The sequence below is a fragment of the Fundulus heteroclitus genome, chromosome 18 (assembly GCF_011125445.2).
Source record: "Fundulus heteroclitus isolate FHET01 chromosome 18, MU-UCD_Fhet_4.1, whole genome shotgun sequence".
NCBI lineage: Eukaryota > Metazoa > Chordata > Actinopteri > Cyprinodontiformes > Fundulidae > Fundulus > Fundulus heteroclitus.
The window spans coordinates 27,378,211-27,405,666 of NC_046378.1; the positions used below are offsets into that span (position 1 = coordinate 27,378,211).

The window sequence follows — 27,456 nt, forward strand, 5'->3', positions numbered from 1 at the left end:
CTCTTTTAAACGGTCGATTCCTCTTCTTTATTGTATTTTCATATTTTAGTTTGTTGTGTTATTTGGCCTGACTATACATCACTTTGGTCCATTTTAGTTGTTTTTTAAAAAGGCCGCATCAACAAAATTGACTCAGGGTTGGAAATAAATTGTTGTCTTCTGACTCTTGACAATGTTTTGTTGACGCACCCATCCACCCACTACTTTCTCCCTACGCAGACTTTGCCACTTTATAACAATGTCACCACACTCTCCCTCCTCTGCTACCCTAATAATTACTACAGCGCTTGCAAGAGATTTGTTGCCTAGAAGTAAAGCTCTCCTCACCCCTTGTTTCACTTTATGAAGTTTCTGATGGTGCCTTTCCTCTCAAAAGTATAGATAGTATATAGCAGAATAGTGCTATTAAAAACATTTTTGCGCAAATGTAATCACTCCATGTAAATACCGCGGAAAGATAATCCCTAAAACAAATACATTATGCAATCCAAACAAATACACCACACGTCACAAACTGTATATTCAGTCCTATATTCTCAGAGAATCTGCTGTCACACGCCATTTTCCACTGTCACGAACATCCATCTGGATGAATTGAGTGAGCCCTCAAACAATATTGGCAGCTAGTGGTGCAAATGTGAGCATTAAATCTTAAAATAAAGCAGAGAAAGCATCAAGCATCGTCTCTTTTCTTGGCAGTCACTGCAGGCAACCTCGCATCAGCATGATTGAAGGAACCAGCGGTGAAGAAAAATGACATGCTGCGCCGCCTGGGGGGAGGAGGGAGATGCCCTTCATGGATTACAGTACGGCAAATCGAGTTATTATCTATGACCACTGCATTCTGTTATTCCTCTCTCACCTCCCGTCTTGTTTTGACTTGCACTCCGACGAAGAAGGAGCCATATTTCACCTCGCTATTTACATACAGCTGTAATAATCCTCAATGTTCCTACCCCTTCACATTCATTTTGATATTCCACAGTGTTTACGATAAGGGGCTTTGCGGTACCCTGTGCAGGCAAAGGGTAATGAATAAATTAAGACGCAGAATGATGGTAGAGTCGTACTCAGAGGTCACATGTATCTCGATGCCATTAAAAAAAAAAAAAAAAAAAAAAAACAGACAAGGCTGTTGAGGAACACGGCAGAAGAATGCATCGAGTCAGCTGCAAAGGAGTGGCTGTAAATGGGCGGCCATTGGGGAGAGCCAGATTTATTCATAGCCTCTTTTCATTGTGCAACGCAACAAACATAAGGTACACAAAATCTCCCCATAACAATTGTGTGCTATGAATCTTCATTGTACTTTGGATAATTCTATTCGACTGAACAAACAACTGATTTGCAGCTGTAATTCAGGATGGGTTTTGTGTTTTAAAACACATTTTAGGGTGGTTTGAATCATCTATAGGATGCTGCATTTTTTTTCCCTCCTGGCAAAGGTGCTGTGTTTTACTGACACCATTCTCGTGAGAAGCTCACAGCATGAAACATTAAACATGTCACTTTTCAAAGACATCCGACTAAGAGACAGTTCATTTGTTCCCTGACACTACGAGGACAGTTGAACATATGAATTAACGCTTCTGGATGTGCAGTGAGTGACAGACTCACAAATCATAACTTTCAAAGTGGATCTTATTTGCATTTTGGCAGCCAAACCTTCCATTGTGTGTGACAACAAATCTTCTGTTTTTCTTTTTTTCTTTTGGTTTGTTTTCTTTTTTGCAAGACAGAGACGATACTTTAAAAAAGTAAGTATTACGCCATTTACAATTTTCTCTGCTTTTGTTTTTTGTATTGGTTAAATAGCATAGGCCAGCAAACAAAATATAATAAAAGACAAAGATAACCTGAGTAAATACTGGTCATTCAACTGGAGGTGTGTAGACTTTGAAACCTAAACTGATGTTAATCAACATTTCTGACAAATCAACATATTTAAGTTAAATAGGCATTCTTCACTACTGGTTGTCTAATGTCAAAATACACACATTTGACTGCAAACACAACACCTCTGGCACCGACTATCTTGTTTGCAATGAGGGTGCACATGTACAATGCATGACTTCCATAGGAAAGAACTTGAGCTTCAATATTTTGCCATAGGACGCTTGTAGTGGCGGATTAGTTTAACTGCCCACTTTAATAAAAACAAGTTTCCCACAGGAGCTGAAATGAACAATAATTGGAGGCCAATTTGTGATTAGATTACAGCTGCCGAACACATTCAGAGCTAAAAAATACCTGTTTTGTTGAGGTTATTCTAAGCTACATGTTACAGATGTGTTACCTTTTCAAAATGTGAGCACTGTAAATATAATTACCTATTCACTTAAATGAAACGGTAAATAACTTTGAAATAAAGAAAATGTACTTGTAAAAAAAAGTAGTAATTCATCTATAATAGTCATTTTCTGCAACATTGTTCTGTGAAGAATTTAAGACTACACTTAAAATCCTACGGTGAAAACGTCTGTGTATCACCCTCAACACACCATCCTTACAGAGAAAAACGGTACATAGATACATAGATATATAGATATATAAGATACATACATACATACATACATACATACATACATACATACATACATACATACATACATACATACATACATACATACATACATACATACATACAGCCATTTAATAGTTTAGCTCAAACCATATCAATGAGTTACAATGGCCCAGGCAAAGTCCAGACCTTAATCCAATTGAAAAATTATGGCAACACTTAAAAAATGTCAATTCCTTAGTTTCCCCAATATCACTTAGTTTGAGCTTCTTTGCAAAGGAAAGTTGCAGACAAATTTGGTCTCCAGATGTGCAATGCTGGAAGAGAGATTCTTCAAAAGATCTGCATCTGTAATCACATCCTCTCTGCATTATATAGACTCAGACCCTTCTTTGCAAAATGTTCTGAAAGCAGGGAATCATTTTCTTGTACTTCAACAATATGCACAACTTTGTCTATCCCAATAAATTACATAAAACTTTGTGGTTGAATGCGACAAAACATTTCAAATGTCAAGGATGAGGATACTTTTGCAAGGCACTGCAAACTCAAACTTTTCACTGAGATTTATTAAAATATCCAACTTTTGTATAGACTGAATGGTTTGGAAATCCTTAGCACAGCTGCTGAACCAAATGCATTTTCTTTAGAGAAGAAATTAAACTATTCAGGAAGCTGAAAAAAAACAAGATATGAATTTGATAAACTTAAAGATTTTATATTTATTCAGTTTGGAACATTACCTGCAATCTGCATAAACGTAGTGTATACCGTCAGAAGGAAAATAACCCATGGTGTACAGTAATATGCCGTGATGGGATTGGTGAGTCATGGCATGCTGAAGCCCTTTTCACACATCAGTTATTGGCTTAAAAAGGACGTCCTTGTGAACCCAGTGGGGTTCCTCTTTGGTAATTCACAGAGACCAAACAGGGGCGGGTCAGAGCAATGTCAGCATGGCCTTACAAGACGCCAGCATAACGGAAAGTGTTTTGAGATGGCAGTGTCACTGGTTAGAGCGGTGGGCTGTGCATGGTGTCAACCCCTTCCTCACTCTTTGCCGCCTCATGTCATGTGTGTGTCAGCGATGGATCATCTTCAAACCCCTGTCTTTTCTCTGTACCTTCACATGAGAGACTGCCGCACAAAAAAAGGTGCTTCGGCCACAGTTAGAATATGTGAAAGGTATTAAAATATGCCAGTGATATAGTCAAAGCCTTTTACTATTACTACTGTGTTATAAGCACTAGGTCAAATCATCTAAAAGTCCTTTTAAAAGCAAAGACATTGAAATTTTCCCTCAAGCATAAAAAATAATTCACAACTGTATCTTGTACATTACCTACTAGGACATATTTCAAATCTTGGCAGCAGAATGAATATGTCTGCCAACGTACCAGGAGGAGTAAATGCCACTGGGATTATAACGTGATGTGACACAAACAGAACTACAATACCAGCTTTGTTATTTAGGATCCGTAAAAAAAACAAAAAAAAAACAATCAAAACAAAACCATCTCAGTTTGTTGTCTTTTATTTAAGTCCCATGCAGGTAAGCACACTCCTTTTCATGAACGGAGAGATTTTCAAACAATACATTTTAAGGAATTTGCATTTATCTAACCCTTACCCTAACCCTAAAATCGGTAGTCTGAGGTTCTCATAAAGAAAATATACAAAACATTTTGGTACATGGGTTAATTATTGGGTTTCTCTAACATACAGTATTTGAACATATCACAACATATCACGGCTCTCAATTATTAATCCTTGTCGGAGTCACCTTGAGTCAGTCTCTGTATAAAGTTTGATCTTCAGAAAACCTTCATCCTGGTGAGCTCCTTGCTCTAACGAATCATCCTGGAGAGGTTGTTCATGAAAGGCTTCAATAATAATCATTATTGGACTAGGTTAAATTCTTTTATCAGTGTTTTCTAATAGATTCTGCTTTCTCCTTTGTTGAACATGATAAAAGATATTTCAGGAACAGCCTTCAAGAAAAATCCTATCAACACCAATGCCCTTTATATGTGTGAGCATGTGATAAAAGCTCATTGAAGAGAAACAACATTTTGAGATGGCTACTCATCATGAATGAGTGTTTGAGATGTTGAAGTTCGTACACAGATGTCCTTGAAAGCACAAGGTTACAATACGAAATTAAGTTGATAAGGTTCTTTTCTTTTTAAGGCCAGGTAAGGGTTTAGTTCTTTGAACAAGTCCTTTTTCAATAAAAAAAAAGGAAGCAGCAACTATGGCTGCTCATCTATAAAAAAGATAAAGACGTGTAAATAAACATTTCCTTTGTAAAAAATTAAAATCAAAAACTGTAAATTTAAGAAATAAATAAAATCTGTATTCATAAGAAACTTAATTTATTTAGAAGTCGTCTTCTACGCATTGCACTGTACATGCGCACCTAGCTTGTGGCCTCTACTTCATTTATTCTAGCAAATACACTCAACTGGCTGAAATCAGGAAAAATGTCATGCAGGCGAGACATCTAAGGTCAAAGTTAGTAATGAAGGAGAAGAGGAACCAAGAGAAAGAAGAACCGGAGGCAACAGAGGAGAGAATTGCATAAGATCTTCTGTAACCCCCAGTCGGTCGAGGCAGATGACCGTTCATATTGAGCTTGGTTTTGCTGGAGGTTTTCCTTCCTGTTAATGGGGAGTTTTTCTTTCCACTGTTGCTTCATGCTTGCTCATGAGGGATTGCAGCAAAGCCATGGACAATGCAGACGACTCTCCCTGTGGCTCTACGCTTCTCCAGGAGGAGTGAATGCTGCTTGCCGGGACTTTGATGCAATCAACTGGTTCCCTTATATAGGAAATGTTTTGACCAATCTGTATAATCTGATTGAATTTGACTTTGGAAAGTGCCTTGAGAATTCATGTTTCATGAATTGGTGCTATAGTAATAAAATTGAATTGAATTGAATTGAAGATCCAGGGGGAAGAAAACGAGCGGGAATCAGAAAATGTCTCTATCACTCCTCACTTCACGTCGTTTACGTCAGTAGAGGGAAAATTTTATTCGGGCTGAAAGTTTTATTAACAAAATTAAATTGAGTGACTCGGTCTCTGTGTCTGTATCAATAGCACATCACCTACAAACAACTTTTCATTGTGATTCAGATAAGTGCAGTTCATTTTAAAGATGCAGTTTTAGCGCATTTCCAGACCGGAACAGGGAAACAGGGAATCAGGGAACCCGGCAACCGGTGGGGGGGCTGCGGGGAGCTGAGTTGTGTTGCCATGGGAGTGTTTACCTGCTGTAACCTTTGTGAAAAAATTAGGTAATAACTTTTTATTTCTCAGATTAATAACAGCTTTGTCGTGGCCGGCACTCTGTTATTGTTACTCTATACCGCTCTACCAGTTCTCTCTCTCTCTCTCTCTCTCTCTCTCTCTCTCTCTCTTTCTCTCTCGTCAAATTAAACTTCTTCGTGTTTGTATTTTGCGGCGTAAAATTGTGAGTCAGACTCAGATTTAGAAGCTGGTACATGAAATAAACAAAGTGAGAGCACACAGGCAGATCATTAGAGTTTAGTCCATGAATCCACCTGGATGGTCTCTGCTTCAGAGACGTTTCAGGTTGTCTGTGGCCGATCTGAGTGTCTCTTTCTTTCTCTGGCTCCTGAGCCACCGATGCACCTGAAAATCCTCAGGATCCTGTTGTGGATGTTACGTGTCACTTTATTGCAATTTCATTCAAATTCTGTTCTAATTCTATTTCCATAACCTTTGTTATGATCGTTGTGTAATTGTAACTGCAATTTTCTTTTTCTTTTATTCTTTTTTTTTTTGTTATGTGTGTTCTGGTCATTTGAGCATGATTAAACATGTCACCTTTAATATGGCTGTAAAAAAGCTTGTTGCCTTTTTTTTTTTTTTTTTTTTTTTTTAAAGATTGAGAGCGTGTCAACCCGGTTGGGATTTGGAACCGCTGCCTCACATGATAGCATGTCTCTTCTGGCTGTGTTTTCAATTGTTTTCTGCTATGTGTCAGATGGGCAAGAGAGAAGGAGATAAAATATGCACAACAACCACGTGAAAAGCACAAAAAAAGGTTGTTTTTCTTAACTCTCCCAGGATGGTGAAGATGGCTACACTCCCTCTTCTGCGAGTAGCTTTTGGGTTAGGGTTGGTAGTGGGAAGCCAAATAAGGAATAACTGCCTTTTTGTCAAATACATTGTTTTGTGTCATAGCTTGGTGCTGCAATAAACACAAGTTAACTTATGCAAATGATTTTGTTTTGAAGGAGCTCGTCTGAACTTAATCATAAATGGTAGCTAAACTGATGGACATTAAAAAGCTCAGTTTGCAGTTTTTTTTTAGCTTGATGTTCAGTGTGATCTGCAGACATCTCACACAGTGAAAAGCTTTTAGTTCGGAATTAAAAGCCAAAATAATTTGAAGACAACTTCAGAGTAAATGTCTTTTGCAGCACTTTAAAGTTAGTCAGGACTAAGATGCTGAGCCAGAGAGGAACAAGGTGGATAAAATGACAGACCGTTAGCCATTTAAATAGCATGGGGGACGTAAACAACTACTCTATTTGTATTGTGGACATCCAGAGAAATACAGACAGTTTAGGGAGAGCTGCCTGAAAGTTCCTCAACATCAATGTAGCTTGGGTAGTGCAATAGTTTGTACACAGTTGAATAATCACACATTGTCCATAATGATTGAAAGGAGCTTTAGCTCATACCACTTCTTCTGACAGCCATTTCTGTCTGGAACCCATTTCTCTTTTCCTCGCCACTTCCCTCCATCTATGCTTCACTGGATGTCGTTTGTGACTTCTGCGGAGATGTCCGTTGTTTTTATTCTGCACCATGCAACAACAGTGCCGCTGAATAAAGGCTATAATGACATGCCGCACGAGAAAACAACATAAGCCGTACGCCCAGCGGTGTGTAGAGATGGAACAGCTGGGGAAACAAAGCTCACCTCCCACAACCTAGATAAAATTGACAGAGTAAGTTTAACTTTTTTTTTAGTGAAGCTTAGAAACGAAGAAATAATTTTTGGGAAAGGAAACCACACCAAATTACTGTATGCTAGTAATATGCCCTGATACCTTTTTAAAACTGGGTAATTTCTTGGGTGAAAATATGTCTATGCCACCTTTAGATTGTCCATACGTGTCGAAGACAGAAATTCACTGTAAGTCGTCTGAAAGTGAATGTTTAACAAGCATCTACAATTAGACATGTATACGCCAAGACTAGCAAGAATGAGTAAACAATGCTTGGGCAGGGATCAAAATCACCAACTCTTTCATCTGTGGCTAGAAAAGGAAATTTAGTTTTAGAAATATTAATTCAGCTCCATCACATATAACTTCCTGGAGGCATCTTACTAGGACAGCATCCGTGGGTTATAAGCAACTGACATCAGCCATGCTAAAAGTTCACCAGCACCTATTTCCTTCTGTCCTGAAGGCATCTTCTTGTCATTATCAGCAAAGTTTGTACCACTTGATGTTCCCATTATGCCTCAGATCGGTTTGATACAATTATGTAAATATCCTTTTGTATTTATCAAAGTTGTTTGTCTTTTTTATTTCCCCACTAATCAAATTGTCCCCCCCACACACACACACACACACAGTACAAATATAATGATGTATCAAAACAGAATATGTTGAAGACAGAAATACTTAGCTCTGGCTACACGTAAGCAGAATTCAGTACAGTGCTTTGCAAAAGGATTCATACCTCATGCATTTTTCTGACTTTGCCAATTTCCAACATAAGCAGTGGAGTGTTGGATCAAAGCAGAACATTTTTAAGAAGTTGAAAGAGGAAAAACAACAGCAGTACATGACGTTCAAAATATTTTACAAACAAAAATCTTAAGAGTGGTGTGCATTTGTACTCAGTGAATTCAATTTAATTCAATTAAAGTAATTGTCGTTACAAAAAAAAAAAACAAGAAATGTTTATTTCAGAACATTTGCTAAAACATAGGGCTGCAAGTCCTTTCAGGTATGTCTCTGCCAACTTTGCACTTCTGGGGATTGGAATCTTGTCTTACTCTTCTCTGCAAATAACGTCTGTTAACAGCAATTTTCAAGTATTGTCTTTCAGGATTATTTCTGCAATTGGATTTTGGTCTGGACATGACAAGGCCCTTCTGACAAATGAATCTAGTTTGATTTATACCATTTCAGTTTAGCTCTGGATATACGCTTCGTATTGTTTTACCACAGCCTCAAGTGTTTTGTAGTCAGATAAAGTGAACAGGACGAAGGAAAAGCTAGGCAGGGTTTTTAATTTCTGAAGCCAAATTTACCCACCTCAGCCAAGTTTTTCTTTGATTTCAGTCTTTGCCTGTGTTACTGCTAACTCACGGATCTCATTAGTTCCACTTGTTCTTTATACTAATCATGTATGACTCAGTTTGTATAAATGGGCTCTCTGTCATGATAGTAATGGGTTTAATGAGTAATTGAAGCTAAAAAAAACAGCACATTGATGAACATCAAGGTTAATCTGGCAGTACTATGTCACAGTTCATTGCATTCTGATTCTCACAGATCTACATGCTCAGCCAAGAGATTTTATTTATTTTTTTTTTATTTTTGCTTTCACCATAGACTCTGACCTGTGTGAATGTTGTTGCCCTGAAGAGCTAAACTGTCAAATTCAGTGTCAACTTTATTTATAAAGCACTTTCTAAAAAAAAAAAACACATTCCACAAAAGTATTGCACAGCAAGAACAAAATAATTGATAGTAGTTTAATTAACAAAACAAACAAACACATGGAAGGCATTCATATAATAATGAAGTAGTTTAAAAAGAAATAAAAATTGTGTAAAAATAGAAATAGTTAGGATATCAACTTGTATTTACTCCAAAATCCTATGAGTAGAGGTTAGTCTTCAAAAGCACCTTTTTAAGTCTCAAAATCTAATAGCATGTCAAAGACTCCACTGGGTTTCCTTAGAAAACTTTGTGAACAATCTGTCTGTATGATTTGATTGAATTGCTTTTTTAAAGTGCCCTGAGATGACATGTGTTGTGAATTGGCACAATATAGATGAAATTTTCTTTAAGTGAATGTTGGGAGCAGCTCTTATATGGATCGGTAGATTATTCCACAGTTTTAGGGGAACAACAGATATGATCACCTCTACTTTTTATGACTGGAGCCACTGGTGGTTTGATCGTAGTGGTCTTGTGTATATATTTAATTTTATAAGATCCTTTAAATAAGATGGGGTAAGACCATGAAACACCAGGAGCAACATTTTAAGATCAATTCTGTAATGAACAGGAAGCCAGCGTAGTGAAGCCAGAACAGGGAATAGGTTCCAATTTTCTAGTTCCTGTTAGCATCAGAAATGTTTTACTAATCTAAACCAAGATAAAGGGTATCGAAATGATCTAGAAGATGTAATATGAAACATGGATCAATCTAAAATCTAAATTCCCAAGAAAATAAGGCTTTACTTTAGCAATAGGTCGTGACTGAAAAAAGCTTGTTCTGACAACTGAACTGATTTCTTTCGTGAATTTAAAAGAGCTATTAAAGAATATGCCAAGATTCCTGACAGAAGAGACACTGTATGACAAAATGAGGCTCAAAAATGTATTTAAAATATCTGATCACTCAAATACCATAATCTCTGTTTTATATTTTTTTTATAATAATAAACAATAAAAGATGAAGGAGGTTTGAGTTAATCCAGGCCTTTATATCAGCAAGACAATACAATTTCCTTTTATGAATGGGCTAGAGGTGAATGTCATCAGCAAAGAAGCCGAAAGAGATGTTATATTTCCTAAAAACAGACCCTATGGGGAACAAATATAAAGAAAAGAAGACTGGGATTGCCCCAGGATGGCTCTATGAGGAACTCCACAGGTAATAGGAGCTGCGCCTGAGGAATTACCTCTCTAGACTGCAGTTCCTTTAATGTTCACACAATGCACAAGCATTGATAAAAGCCTAATATTATCTACAGTGTCGAACACAGGACTTAAAGCTAAAATCTAATGCTGTTCGTTTTATTTTGCATTCACTGAGAGAAAGATTCCTCTTTCCCTGCTGGACAGCAATCCAAGCGGATTAAAATCCTATTCCCAGCTTGTCTTTGGAATCAAACATCCGATCTGCTCCTGTGTGAGGTGGCAAGTCTAGCTGGACTATATATATATATAGGCAGCAAATGAGAGGAATGTTTACCCACCTCTTCATCATGAGAAGTCGCTCATCAGAGGGATCAGTTTTCTGCCCCCTTTGTACCTTTTCATCAGACTGCAAACTCTGATAAAGTGCCCGAATCCATGCTCTTTAATAATGATATATGAGAGCTACTCGGAGGATGGTGGTAGGTCAGAGGACGTGCAGGTGGGGGAGGAGAGGTAACATGTAGGAGGTGGATAAAAAAAAAGCAATTTAAAAACTTGTAATGGAGCACTGCTCTAAAAATGTCAGAACAAGTGAAAGAACCTTGAGCTGTTAAATTGATCGTAACGTTGACTATTGACCTCCAATTTCTAATGTGTTTACCTATAATTGAGCAAGTCATGACTTAAGCTATTACCAGAACAAAGGATCAAAGAAGTTAAAAAGCAGACCTCATTTGTAACACGACTATTTATGTAGTTTTTTTTATGTGTGTTTGTTTGTTTGTTTTTTGGCTCAACACTATATCACTGTTTGCAAAAGTAAGGCTTTTGACAAAAAAAATATTTTCCATCACAGAGCGCCTGAGGTTTAAATTCCTTTTTTTCACAAGATGCCTGAGAAATATCGGATGGAGCATAAAAAACTGCACATCCCTCCCTAACACCTTGCTGCAAGCTGCCGGTCAGCTGTGTAGGAGTGCCAAAGAAGGAAAACCCAATAAATGTTTTCCTTACTAAAAATTTGGAAAATGTCAAAAAATACAGCCAGGACTTGACAACCTGAGAAGCCCTCTACATAACTTCAATTAACGGGACACTATTTTGAAACATTTCGAAGCAAGGTAGAGGCAGCAGGTCCATCGGCAAAATGACCAGCTCACTCCAAATCTGAATTAGACCTATACATATACGGGCATAATAATAAATTATTAAAGATAACACTAGATATTTAAGGTTTTTAAACTGAGTTAACAAACCTTTTTTTTTTTTTTGTTTCCTATCCATATATATTAAGATTAATTATATTTAGTCCCGCAGTTCATATAGCAGGAACCACAAAATATTCTTTGTATTTAAAGATCAGTATAAACTATTCTGGAGAAAAAAAAGAGAAAATCAAAGCAGTTACAAAAAGGGTGTCACAGTTTCCTTAGCATTAAACTTTGTTAATTTTTTTATTATTATTTTTTATTCTTGTTACATAAATCACAAATATCTGAATGACTTCAGGCACTGGTATTTGAAGGCTGATTAATAAATACTAAAACAATATTGCCTAAAACACCTCAATTAACTGCTCATAATCTTATACAGTACTTTGCTTAGGGCTGGTTTATTATATTGGGAATTATGTAAATTTATCATATTCTATACAGATAACACTGAACATAACCCTGGGTAATTTTAATGAAGCCTTTGTCAAATTTAGGGGAAGGAGAACTTGAAAAACCAGTATAGCAGCATCTCAAAGCAACCACATTAATTACATTCCACAGTATTTATTCACTGTTTATTTGTTTTGCTGCAATCTTTGGTTTTTAAGACATGTCTCTCTTTAATGTGTTCAGAAATGATTTTCTTTAAAATGTTGTGCAGAAGCAGTTGGATGTACAATCAGGTATTAGGGTCCCACAAGGCCTTTTGAGGCTGCAAGCAAAATTCAGCTTTTTCAAAACCAGAAATGAATCACTGGCTCCCAGTGAGTGAAAAATACCAGGAGGATTCAGACAGGAATCATTAAAATACCAATGTCATGATTGCATACCAATAAAAGTAAAATTATTAAGATGCCAGGTTACTCCTGCCTATAAAAATAACTTTTCCTATAAATATAGATTTTATTTTACTTCAAGGCTTGAGGGCACTTTGAAGTGGAAACACTTCAACTAAGACTTGATGTGTGAGCATGTTTAGAAATGTGTCAAAGATATCAGTGTTAATAACTTGTCAACATATGTTTATGTTGACCAATTATTATGTTTAGTCAACACATATATGAATTTTGTTTTTTTTAATTGCTCAGAGCTTTTGACTAAACAACAATTTTTTATGTCAGTCACCATCAGCTCTAGTCACTGGTTGGACCCATTTAAACTACAGTTTTAACGCAATTATGGTAAAAGCGTCTGCTTCAGTGTCAAAAGAGTCGGGTTATAAAAGCTTTCAAAAGCTATAAACACTCTACAGGATAAGGGGAATTCAACCTTGTTCTTTTTCTTCTTCTTCATCTTTCAGAGGAAGAGTCATCCCTCTCCATCTAACCCTATCTTCTGCATCTTTCTTCCACAACATCCACCTTCATGTCCTCTGTCAATCCATCCATCCTTTCTCTACCCCTCCTGCCTGGCAGATCCAGCCTCAGCGTCCGTCTACAGATACAGGTACTCACTATCCCTCCTCCTTACATGTCCAAACCATCCCTGCCTGGCTTCTCTGACTTCATCTCTAAAACATCTAACATGAGCTCACCCTCTGATGTAATCATTCCTGATCCTGTCCATCCTCACCACTCCCAAAGAGAAACCTCAACATCTTCATCTCTGCTACCTCCAGCTCTGCCTCCTGTGGGGGGAATTCAACCTACACACTGTCTCTTTCTTATTTTCCATTGAGTACATCTTTAAGGAAACCAAGATTTGAAATATATTGTGTAGATGGTTAAGTTAGCTTAAAAATGAACTATAGATGAATTATAGATAAATATTAAAATTCTTTAGTGTTATGAAAGAGCAAGCTAAAAGACATTTAAAGATGTACTTCCTTGTCTGGAGTTCCCCCTCATTTTTTAGTTGAACACTATTCTTGTTTATTTTTAGTTCAGGCCAATGTCCTAGAGACAGCCAATACATATTCAACATTCACAACATGATACATATACAGAGTTTTTTTCCTTTTAAAATGAATAAATAATATACAATATATTACTTCACACTTAGTAGGGTAAATTACTTGGCTATGATACTGGATTATTTGATAGTAAATTATTTGATAAAAATGTGGGCTATTACTTTCTTTTACAGAACCCTAATTGCCACGTAATTACATAATAAGTAATACAAAAATGTAAGTGTGATTGGATTCAACTACCACAGTTTAAGTAGGTTACTATAGTGAAACAAATGTTTTAAATTCCACTAAATAGCTACTCAGTGATTACCAACAGAGTACTCTCCAACTACTATGAGGTAAATACGGGAGTATGAAAGAACTACTCACTATTAGATATCAGTGCCAGCCTTAAACTAAGCTTCTAAAAGCTGAATATTAATGGATTGGTCAATACTCTTCAAATTTAAACAGGAAGAAGGAAACCAGAATACGATTGATTGTTGTAACTTACAAAACCCTAATAAATAAAATAAAAACATCACAACAGTTGTTCTCGCATATGAGAACCGGAAAGCTAGTTGGTCCTTAAGTGTTTTTTTTTTTGTTTTATTTTTTTTTTTGCAGTTGCCGTTCAGACAAGCTCTCCACAGTGGGAGATTTTGTGGTGCAGATGTGCTCTGAAAGCTGGAGACATAAATGTTGTACGGTAATGGATATCTTGAGTGCACAGGAGACAGGCCGTGAGGCAAAAAGCATAAAAATCACTGTTTATTTCTCTACAACCTGTCAAGAATGGGGTATGAGGCTCTCTGATTACTGTGTTTGTGTTGATCATTAACACGCAGATTTGAACGCATCCACAGTAACAAAAAGAAGTTGTACAGAAACACAACAGGACACTAAGTAAATAAATAAAACCAAAAACCTTTTTGCCAATCCCCAGAATATTTGCAGTGTTACTTAAACTAAATCTTTAAAGACTGAGGCTGCTCTAATCAGCTATCCAAAGTTTGGAATCTGCCCATTTTCCTTTGATTGCTGGTCAGCAAATGAGATAGTGACGAATTAGGGACTTTTTTTATTCACTAAATGCATCCAACATATGAGTTCCAACATTTTTCAAGGCATAACTGCATTTACTTTGGTGCACTTTGTTTTTCAGTGTATAAAAAAAATCAGATGAAGATTAGAGACATATGCGATGATGCATAAAATGCAAAATTCTTGTAATTTCTTCTTGGCATTAAAACTGCTGCCTCTATCGGAGAAACTGCAGCTCAGGTTTTCTTTTTATAGGTTCTGGTCAGTAGAAAAGAAAAAAAGAAAAATTGGTATTGGCCAGAAATACCCCTGCAAAAATATGAAGACAAGTTAAAATTTTAACAATTGGAAGCTTTAATACCATCATTGCCTAAATTAGCTACTAAAGTCTTTGCTGGTGCAATCCTTTATTTAATTTGCAAATGTAAAATTCACACTAGACAGTAGAAGGTCATAAACACAGCTAATTGAAAACAACAGTGCGTTTGCACTAACGTGAACATTCCCAGTAAAATACACTTCAAATGAGCTCCACAAAATAAATGAGTCCTGTACTGAGTTCCTTTTCAGTGCAGTCACTACCTGGTAAAACTATTTTTACCCAGATCTCACCTGTAACAAGATGTTAAAGGTGCCAAACTCTCCTGCTGGATGCAGATCATTACCGAAAGAGAGCAATATCACATTGAGAATAAAACACAAAAATCTACATTTCATTAACGGCATTAAACCGGATTATGATTTAACACCACATGCTAAAACCTTTTGTGTGGAAGATAATTTCAAGAACCAGATAGCCCATTTGACCATGTCCTCACAAATGTCATTAAAGCATGAGAAGCACTTAATTTACTTTCATGTATTTGCAGTTGAATCAAATTGCAAATGCCACAGTTTTGACTATAAAGACTTTGTCACTGTCCACAATATGGATTATTAACTTTCTATATCTTTGCAGATTTATGGCTAAGAGCTGCTGGACTGTGCAAAACAAACACTTCTCCTGTGCAGACAGGCATCCTGCAGGACTGCCAGCTAAAAGCAAGAAAAATCAATGTCCATTCAGAGAGCCACATTATGTATAGCCCAGCAACCTGATGACAATCAGAGTTAAAATGTGCATGTGGTCACGTGTCGACGGTTCTCCTATATATGAACAAATAGTTTTTCTTAAGCTCTGCATTTGCAGAATGTTGCAGGTTGCAACATTATGACCAGCATTGACACCTTGACTAGCCTGCAGACTAGTGAACGCTTAGCAATCACATTACAGCCTGGTTATACTGCATGGATGAACAACATCAAATTTAGAAGACAGAAAACATCTAAATATGTCGTCTGTTTTCTTCATTCAGATATTTATGTGTCAAATGAGCAGAGCGCAAGTCCCAGAGCTTTTTTTTTTTTTCAGATGTTTGCCCCCTCTGGCGACATGTTGAAGACCAAGGCCAAGACCAAGATGACAACACAGAACCAACTCTGTCATATCATGACGCACTCGTTCAGGCTTTGCAGAGTCTTGAATGAAGGATATGCTGTTTTCCATATTATTCTACAGAAATTAGCAACTTAGAAGCATAAGATTTTTTATTAGACAACTTTGTATGAGACAGGTAAAGGAGTATTTGTGTCAAATGATTAGTGTAAAGTGAAGCAAAAAATTGTTAGCATGGCAACCCAAGAACTTTTACTTCAAATATAAGGGAATAGGTGACACACAAATTGACACACTGGTGGTCTTTCATGACATTTTGAGAAAACTGTGACTTAAGGTGGGAATCTTTTTTTTTTTTTTTAAGTTTCAAAAAATATTCAAATAATGTAATGGGTAAAACAATAGGAAGAAAGAAGTCCAAAGCAATGTCACACTGTGAAGACGTGTTTTCCTCCCTGAAAGACATTTGTGAAAACTTGTCATTTAGAATATCCAGCTGTTCCATTTCCTGAGAGGTGATAAAGTGCGCAAGCAAGACTTTTAACGAAAGGAGCACACATGAGGCTGAGGTTCACGCTGGGTCTCTGTCATCTGAGAGTTCGGCAGTCTGGTGGAGCAGCTATTATTAATCTAAAAACAAAACATGAGGACGGCTAGTTATTCCTTGCGATAATGCTTGCACACTACAGATGTTTGCATGCTCCATTGCCGCCTTATAAATAATTACTTCAATGAAGCTCAATGGTGATGAGCCAATTCCTTCCCTTAATAATTATTTACTGTTTGCAGCAAATTCCCATAGAGATTCATGACCTATAACCACACATCCTCTAGAGGTGCTATGAAAATAAGTTTATCAAGCTATCTACTGTATGCATTCCCAGTTCATGTTCATGCACCCCTGGGTGTTTTCTGCTCTTCATCAGAGGGTCTGTTTTCCATATTGAGATAAGGAATTAAATCTGCAGGAACAGAGGATGCTGGGATTGCTGCAGGGTGGCGAAGCAGCAGCTCTGATAATGGAGCTGACTCCCATTCAGCCGGCTATGAGGCAACCAGCCGTGGCGCTGGGCCAACATAGCCTCTGTGAGAGGATAGCTAACAGAGTCGCTATGCACAGGCTTTCTCTTTCTCTCCGACGTGAGCGCGATGTTAAGGTTGCATGTGAAAGAGACAGGGAGAAGAATGAAACGCTGTGCCGTAGAATTCCAATGGGGCTCCGTTTGTGATAAAACTTAAAAGAAAAGACACAGGAAATGGTGGATAGAGCGCGCTTTGCTATCGTGCAGAGCGCGTTTGCATGATGAGTAACAAATTCAAACCCTGGGCGATCAATCATGTCAAAGGGCGAAAACATGCTTTCTGCCAATTGGGATTAAACTCCTTCTGTTCAGCACGATGACAAAAAAAAGCATCCCCTGTTCATGTTTATTGTCTGAATGTGTGGTTATATAATAAATAAAAGTAATTCAAATTAAGGAACTCACCCGAACACTGGCCAGTGGTGAATGCCCCTCACTGAGTTCACTTCAGAGCAGTCTGCAGAGAGAAAAAACAGGTCAGACTTAATGTGCAAGTGCAAATTAGATTTGGGGCTATGGCAGACAGTAGTAGGAATCAAAGCAGTTCAGTTCAGAAGTGAATCTAGGATTTAATCCCATACTTAACACATATGATTTACTTTCTCTGCAGACTTTGAATGATCATTCTTGCCCAGATCAAATATAGTTTCCAAAGAGAAATACAGATTTTTCCTTTTTTTTTTATTAAAAGATAATTTTCTGATTTATATGCATTTTTTATTCACTTGCATAATTAACCCTATGTCATATACAGAATGCTTCCTTCAGCTTAGGGTAATTTTAACCCTGAACATTAAGTTTTCTGTTACAGAAAACAGATGAAAGGATTTAAAGAATATTGATTCAAACTGAATGTGAATTATCTGGATGTTAAATGATTTCCTAATAATGTGCAGTGCAAATGGCTAGTCATTTTGTTACATTGTTACAGATTTTAACAAATTGATAAAATTACAGAATATTTAATAAACATTATACTATACAGGGTAAAAAGGATTTATTTAATGTGACCACCATAAACTCATTCCATATATTTCCGTTAGATGAATCAAAACAGGGCTAATAATTTATAGGCAGGTCTAAAAAAATCATATGTCTTGACTCTGAATCCATCTCAATCGTCTTACCTTTTTCCCTTTGTAAATAGTTCATGAGATCATTAATCAAGTGAATAATATCAACTGCTCTCATTCTGTCACTCTGTCAAATTTGATAGTCAATCTTTCAATCAGCAGTGACAATATAAAACACTTCATACAGCCTTCAGATTAAAAGGTTTGTATCAGTTAGTAGAAAATAAAACAAAGTGTCATTAAATAGAATTCCTTTCAATGGTGTCAGGAACACATGTATTTATAGCTCAGAAAGTACAGTACATGTACAACCCGCTACACACCTGTCAACCTTGCGAAGGATGTGTAAAAGGCCATAAAATAAAATGGTCTTTAATTGCAGTAGCCCATTGTCACACTGACAATGGGATATATATATATATATATATATATATATATATATATATATATATATATATACATACATACATACATATACATACATACATATACATATATCTATGCTTTAATTTAGGTACATTTATGAAGAGAGTAAGACAATCCCTACTTAAGACATCATTGTTTTTATAAAAACTTACAGTTATTACCATCCTTGCGGGCTTATAAAGAATAAACACAACATTTTTTTTTTTTTTTTTTTTTTTTGTTGTTGCAATCTACGCAATATTTTGTTAAGCACAGCATTTAGGGGCTTTTAATTAATAACCCATGGTCATGATTGTTTTGCTTTAGACTTTTCTGGACTTTTCTTATCGGCCTGTTACTTCTCAGCCACCAGCCATTGTCCAATCAGCTCAGTCACCAGTCAATTAGCCCAAATCAACTCCACCTGCTGCCAGTAATTACTATCAACTCTGGTCACCTGTTCACCTGCTTACGTATACCTGCTTCAGCCAACTCATCCCTGCCAGAACACCTCTTCTCTTGTCTCTTGTCTTTTCGTCTAGTGTAATGTGCCCTGCTTCTACCAGTTCCTTTATGCGCGGCCTGATGGACTCTTCTGTGAAAAGTCACCTGTGTCTGCATGCTGCAGTTCTGCCTGCCTGCCTCACCTCCCATTCCTCATCCCCTCACAATAAACCTCTTAAAAAACTGCAACTCTGTGTCTGGCTGAACTCAATTTCACAAAACTGCATTCAAAATATAAAAAGGTTCCTATATTGGAAAATAAGCTTTAAACAGAAATAAGACAAAATGTTGTGGACACATTCCTGAATGCTAAAGGAAGACAGGGGCTGTCGTCTCCATGTTTTAGGGCTTCCCTGATTAGTAATATCATTCAATGACGTCAGTGTTGATAATTTGTCAGCAACAAGAATTTTTGGTTGACGCATCATTTCACTAAATCAGCTTTTTACATTTTTAAACACATTTTCAACAAAAATAACTGTATTCTTCCACCACTCTGTGTGTGCAGGTACCATTAGTTGTATTTGATGTGGCACAGAGGCCCCTTTCATTGAATTGCTCTTCTAATTGGGAAAGACAAAAGAGCCTGCCTTTCAGGTAAAGTGAACGTGTTGATCTCCATTACACAGTAAATTGCTATAATAGATATTTGGATAAACTGGCCTTTACTTACAGTTGGAAGAAAAATGTTAAGATTAACAATAATTGTGACAAACAATGTTTGATGTGGGTCCAACCATTTATTTTTATGATGTGCACATTTCCTAGTGGTGTTAATTAACATTTGGGGGTTACTACCAAATTCCACACCTTCCGTGACTGCTCTGTTCCGTTCACGTACGTGCACAATGGAAAAGTTAGTTATTTTAATTAACGAGAATAGTTCCACGTTCTCCGTGACAAGCTCACCATTGCTCACTGTCAAAATACGGAATAAGTTCAGTTTTCTGCTCCGTTACGGTCTGTCGGTCTCCAGCCAGGTCAAGCTCCACAATTGCAATTGTATCAAACAGAATAAAAGAACACTAACAGAATCCGGCTTGTTAATGTAAAATAGGGTAACAAGAGATTGGCACCATGACGCAGTGAATAGTGCTGTTGCCATGCAGCAAGAAGGTCCTGGGTTTAAATCCTACCCTTGCCCTGGGTCTTTCTGCATGTAGTTTGCATGTTCTCCTTGTGTATGCATGGGTTCTCTCCGGGTACTCCAGCTTCCTCCGGCAGTCCAAAAACATGACTGTTAGCTTAATTGGCCTCTCTAAATTCTCCCTAGGTGTGAGTGTGTGCGAGAATGGTTGTTTGTCTCTGTGTTGCCCTGCGATAGACTGGATGGATGGATAAATATCCCCAATAAAGTTGACCATTTTATTTAAATCTTGTATGGAAACTATTGTATTTTTTACTGAGCAAGGAAGCAGATTTGTGATTTGACTATATATATATATATATATATATATATATATATATATATATATATATATATATATATATATATATAGATAGATAGATAGATAGATAGATAGATAGATAGATAGATAGATAGATAGATAGATAGATAGATAGATAGATATGCTAGATCAATATATTTATTTTTCTTCTGAAAGGCTTAAATTTCCTCAAATCCTGTAGCAAGAACTTCAGGATAAACTTCTTATCACAGTCATGGACGAGGAGACTTGATGGAAGTAAAAATATGAAAAATATGTCAGATCAGTAAGGAAAGAGGTAGGAAAAATAGCCTGTATGCTCCCTCCAGCGGCTGGTTCTGCCTAGGAACCCCGCGACGTCCCTTACCGGTGCTAAGAGCACTTTAGGTATCCTGCAATTCCTTCGTAACATGTCGTATCAGCACAGCCCCCTCACGGAAATCAACTAAAATGTCTGGATAGAAGAGATAGCCCACTTTGTAGTTCATTTTCGGAAGGCTGTAGGCCCACATTTGACTCGCATCATCTATGAGCGTTTCCGTCACGAAATGACGTCGCAGTTAAAGGCTGTCCGAATTTGGTACAGCAGTCCGAAGCTCCTTTCCTCCTTACAACAGAGTTCTTACTGTTGACCCAGTGAAAGGTCAACAAACAGGAGCCAGGAGCTAGAAGTTATTATTTTGAGTATTCGGATGGAGCCGGAGTAACCGCTGATGCAGTAGGCATTGCTTTTCACAGAGTCACGGAGGAGGTCTGGAACTTAGTTGAGTAAACTAAAGGCGAGATATAAAATTAGTTGTAAGCATAATGTGGCAGATCCCTTTTTGGCATGTTGCCTGGCCTTTCTGAACGACAACAAACATTTAGTTAATAAAAGTGGTGGTAGAAAAAAAAAGAAAGTGCCAGTTTTCACGGTCAGACACAGAAATAAAACATCACACCTGGAAGGCTGTAAAGACACACCAACGCAGATGTAGAAGCCAACCCTCCAGGCTTCTGACATGCTGCCTTTCCTTTCAGTGTTTTATCTTAATAAAATATGCCGCTCTTTTGTCATTTGTGCAGTGACAACCCCCTCACCTCCGCATCAGAACAGCCCAAGCATGATAACAGAGAAAGCTGCCTGTCTGCTCCGGAGTCTAAATGAATTTGTTTGTGCTAGTTTTGTTCTGCATGCAGCCAGTGGAGAGTCGTGCATTCAGGAGCCTTTCTGCTCCACCCTCTCTGATCCAACATGATAAGTGACAGAGGTGTGCCAAGAGACAGATGATCGTTTCAACTCATGCCATGCTTTACGTTGACGCAAGCTTTCCACTCTACATTAACTTTTGAGTTTTTGTTTTGTTTTGCACAACAGAGATGTGATTTACAGCAATAATAAAAATACGATTTCCCACAAAATTCTTAATATTTACAGTAACAGAAGCTATGAATATAAATAACAGCAGATCCTTCACTTCATACAGAGGTTTTTCTCCTCCTCCAGCAAATATAACACCGGTTTTATCAAATAATATCAGCCAATTAAGCAAGGGCTAGCTGGATCTGGAAGATCTTCTTAAAGAGTGTTAAATATGCATGTGTAGGCTGGTGTTAATTACATAAGTTACTGTTTTCATTAACCGGAAAAAAATAGCATCCACGTACAAATAAATAAAACTAAAGAATAAGCGTTGTTCAAATACTGCAGCATAAATAAGCAGTTCTTTCATCTGATTAAACTGTAATTGCACTTTAAAAAGCACTGTATTGCTAATAAAAAGCTTTTTGTATAATTTGTCTGTTGAATACACTTGGAAAATTAAAAGTTAAATAAACTGGCTGGGGTTAAATTGGAGTCAGGCAAAAGCTGAGTAACCATTACAGCATAGTTTGATGATGCAGAGTTGTTTGATCTATTGTCTTTCAGTGTATTTCTAGATTATAAAATTTTAAATTATGACGTCGAAGATAATTCTTTGCATATTATCATTTTTGTACTCTCATTGTATTTTACTGTGACACACCCGGAAGCAGACTTTTCAGTTTTTAAATCAAGTACTGTGTATTAAGTTATATATATCAAATACTGCCTTTCAATATCCTTAAGTATATTGTCTATAAAATATAGGCCTTTAGTTGATAAAATATTACTGATGCATCCAAGGACCACATCTTTGATCGTCAAAGATGTAAAATAAAATTGAAAATATACATAAAATAAAATTTTACTCTTCAATGGATAGTAGTTTTTATGCACAATAGTCTATGGCAGCATCTGGAAGCAGCATCATTCCCAATGAGAGAGCGATAAATTATTCCATCTAAAAATGTATTGGCTGATTGCGTCATGGGATGTAAACAAAACTTTTCCCACACGAATGCTTGCCACCTGGCGCAGGTGCTATTTTCTCTGCAGTAAGCAGAGTCTCCATCTTGGTAGTCCATAACTCCATTCAATCAGTCACTGTGATGGTGACTTAAAACAACATTAAGAATAACCTGTTCAAAATGTTATTTATTTCTAATTTAGTAAATGTGCTTAAAAACATTGTTTTGTTGTAACAATGTTTTATTGTTCCTTCTTGGCAACTGTTGCTCTTTGTTAGTTTTTAGAAAAAAATAGGCCAAATTCTTTAAAACAGGACCTTAAACATAAATATTCACTGTGGACTGTGATGTCACTAGGTCAACTTATGGGCTATTGATTTCAGATGTGTTGTTATTTTTTTTCTTTGTTTTTACTATTTTTTCAGTTTATCAGTTCATTAGTCCCTTATTCTTTAAATTTTTACATGGTAGTATAGCTGAATGCTGCTAGTCCAGTTAAAGAGATTCTTGACTAAAGCATTTTAACTGGAAGTTGAACTATTGTGTTAACAGATTCTTGTATTTTGGAGAGAAGTTGTTTGTTCTGCATTTGTGTTTAGTGCCTGTTGCCTAAGAACACCAGTGTGCAACTTCACTCCGTCATCTATTACTCTATAATACCAAACCCCACCAAGCACTTATTCATAGAGTAATAACTAACAAAGACTGAGAGCTGTCTGTCTGGTATTTCCTGATGATCAGGTGGTGCTTGGTAATTTTTATTAAAATTACAAATTGAGTTAATAATTACATCTGAAACGTATTAATAGTTATTCAAACCTATCCTATTGTCGCACAACACATGTTCTAGGCAGGACAATGATCATGCTTTATCACATTAGCCACAGAGTATGTAAAGGAAATATTCTGTTTAAAAGAAATGCTGCAGCAAGAGCCCTGATTAAAATAAGATCACATTTCTAATTTTGGCTTCTCCTCATAGTAGTAGTGTTTGAAATTCATCTTGTCAAATATACAGCCCTCAATTATCAAGCTCCATCTTTTATTAAAGATATGATTGTATGTTCCCAGCGGAGCCCTTTGCGCACAGACTGCAGTTTTATTACCGGTTCTTGGAGTTTCTAAGAATAGAATGGAAGGCAGACCTTTGAGACCTGGGCTGCTGGAGGACATACTGAACACCTTTCCTCACTTTGCTACTTTCACTAACTACTCTTCATTTATGGATCCTCCATTCTCCACAAGGAGCTTACCAAGCTCACAGTGCTGACCTCTACCTGTCAGTGGATCACGAGCTTCTTGACTAACCGGCAGCATTCAGGTGAGGCTGGAGAGCATTTTCTCTCAGTCAACAAGGATCAGCATTCTGCCCCCATAGGGTATGTTCTCTCATCTCGCCTCTTCTCCCTTACACACATGACTGCACCTCAGCGGACCCATCTGTGATACTTCTAACGTCAATGATGAGTCTGCATACAAACATGAGGTGGATTGGGTGTCCACTGGTGTGGTTATAACCTCCTGGAGTTGAGTTCCCCTCAGTACTATGAAAATGAAAGTGGACTTCTGGGGAACTTCCCCAACACTGTCTTCCCTCACCATGATCAACCACACTGTCTACTGTGGATCACTTTTGGTTCTTAGGAACCACCTTTTCCCGAGACCTGAGCTGGTCCTCACTCGTAGACACTGTTCCAAAGAAGGCCAAGCATAGACTACTTCCTGTGTCAACCTACGAGGTACAACCTTCCACAGGAGCTGCTGTTCATCTTCTAATACTTCTGTACTTGCAGCTGAGCGAGAAAATGTTTTGCTCATTTTATTAGTAAAGTGGGGACTCTGACGTAAAGTGAAGATCTTTTTTTAATCCTTACTTTTTTCTGGGCTAGTGTTTTTTTTTTTACCAATTTTTTTTTAAATTTGACCAAATTTGTGTTACAGTTTGGATAGAATTGCACTGTATATAAGACCTGAATCACACCAGGATTTGATTTAATAGATCTGAATCAACTTGATTCTACATCATTGAAAGAAAATAACCATGCTTTTCTTGTTAAGTGGTTTGAGCTTGTAGTTATTGAAAATTGGTGAAATATACTTGAACTTAATTGAAAACAATATGAATATGAATAAAAAACAATACAAAAAAAAAAAACAATAAAAAACATTGCAAGTCTAACCTTGGACACAAAAGAAAAAAGAGATAATAAATTTGAATAAATATATTGAATAAATATTCACTATTGTACAATTGTTTATTTTTTAGTTAAATAAAATACCCTAAATTACATTAGTAGTTTTAGACATTAGAATCACAACAAACATCCTCTAGTTGGAGACGCAATGGTTTTTTTTTATTCCATGAAATAAAATAAAAAGCACAAATTTTGAAACAAATGACAAAAAATGAAGGAACAAAGAATTAAAATCAACAATCTGCCATGACTGCTGTAGAAATTCTAAGCATATATTTCACAAAAACATAGAAAAAACTGCTAAGATCAACCGTTTTCTATTAATGCTATATTTTACATCATTGCATGGCTGTTTCTTATTTTATGCCACCTGCAGCTTCAGAGTCACAGTTTGTTATAGCGGAGACTGAATTCCATATTTTACTGGTTGAAAATCTATAAGCGGGTAATAGAGTGTTTTCAGTGCAAAACAATTTCATATTACTCCGATATTTCACGGTGGCTTTGATTAAATAACAACTCCTTCTGATATTACTCAAATGTCAGATTGCATTTTACCTATTCTGCATTAAATGTCTCTTTTCTGACTTTTGCCCTGGTAATGTGTGAAGTGAAACAGCATCAGAAAACATTTTGATGGGGGGTCATGGCATCTATTTTAGATGCTGAGAGACTCCTATTCCACCCAACCAAGTGAAGGAATTATCTGTGATTGAATTGTTTTGTAAAACAACAACATTCTGCAGGTAAGGATAATAAGACATACATTTGTTTGACATTTGAAGAGGCAAATAAATGAATATAAAATAAAAAGAACCCCCAATGGAGGGACAAAAGGGATAAAAATAAATAAATAAAAACATCAATAAATCAATATTTAAATGTACCATGAAATTACTTAATTATGTAACTTATTTAATAGAGTATTATTTTATTAAGCACTTAATTTATTAAACAAAGTTTTGATTCTGGGTTTTAGAAATCTTGCCTTCTTTTTAGAATTAACTTTACTTCCTGATAATGTTTGCGGCAAAGAAAACACATAAATGTTAAAATGTCACACCAGCTGCAAAATATCTGACCATCTAGTAGTCCACTAATAAACGTAAGCCTTGAACTACTTCACACTTAGTCATGTGGCACATTAGGATTTTAGACAACCTGAAGTGGCTCATAATTGTGAAGTTGAGGCCAAATTACTCTTGGTATTCTAGTTTTCATAATAAAAATAAATAAAAAGTATTGTGTGCAAACACCTTCAATGTTTTAAGTATGGCTTCAAATCCTTTGGGACATATCTGCAACTCCATGCTTCTAAAGAACATTTATTTATTTATTTAATTATTTTTTCAGTTGAAACTCAATTAGACTGAATGAAGAGCATCTCATCAGATTGAGGCAACTTGAAAAACATAAATATGCTTTGATCTGATCTGTCCAAAGCTCCTTCTTCTTCATATATTTCCCCTACAGTGTTTGCTAACGAGACTTCAGGAGTTCCCATGGGCCCTGCTTTAGTAGAACAACTTGCAGTAACATGTTTGCCGTTGCATCGTTTTATTTTCATTTTCAGATGCAAGATGTTCATGGTCAAACACATATCACATAGTATATATAATATATAATAAATTGATAAACGTTTCAACACAAATGGTTGCCCTGGATGTTATTCAGGGGTCAAATAATGAAAGACGCTGAATGCAAATACATACTCAGTATAAGTGATTGCTGCAAAGTCAGTAACTCGCTGCAATTGCCTTGGTTTCCTTTGCTCTAGCTTTTTTTTAACAGTTACAAACTGAACTTGGCAGTACTGTTTCATGACTTGGGTCAATTTGGACTCTAAGAATTTGAATCGTTCTATCAATGGATTGAATTGAATATGTATTACTGCGTGTAAAATGGATGTCAATGTAAAAAATGTTTTATAAAGTGTGTTCAGATGATATCTGGTGTGTATTACTCAATTAAATTAATTTCAATTAAATTTAAGTTATATAGCGTCAGTTCACAACACATCTCATCTCAAGGCACTTTACAAAGTCAAATTGAATCAAATCATACAGATTGGTCAAAAAGTTTCCTATCTAAGGAACAAGCAGCATTCACTCCTCCTGAAAGAGCGTAGAGCCACAGGGAGAGTCGTCTGCATTGTCGATAGCTTTGCAGCAATCCCTCATACTGAGCATGCATGTGTTAGCACTCCGTAAAGAAAGTGAACTGCTTTGAATCGAAAATAAAACCATCTATTGTTTTCCTTTCAGTTCAAAACGATTTGCTACTTCGGGCTGGTCTAATAAAAAAAAATCAGAGGCGTTTTAATAATTTTTCTTTTGCAAAGCAGTAAAGCTGGAACAACAACAAAGATTGCGTTTGTTTTAAGCAGTGTTCAATGATTTTTAAAAAAACCTCTTTAATGACTACAACACTTCTAGGGAGCCATGTTTTTTGGGGATAAACTGGGCACAAACACGAGGAAGTCACAGTT

At 36.6% G+C, this 27,456-nt stretch overlaps 1 protein-coding gene across 2 annotated transcripts in view; it reads right to left on the minus strand.

The window, feature by feature from the left end:
- The window catches only part of lrfn1 (leucine rich repeat and fibronectin type III domain containing 1), a 208,263-nt gene that overhangs the window by 70,604 nt on the left and 110,203 nt on the right, over positions 1 to 27,456 (minus strand). For both annotated transcript variants that reach the window (XM_036149779.1, XM_036149777.1), the window contains exon 2: positions 17,460 to 17,511. The gene's annotated coding sequence lies outside the window, so the exon portion shown is untranslated. The remainder of the gene's footprint in view (positions 1 to 17,459; positions 17,512 to 27,456) is intronic.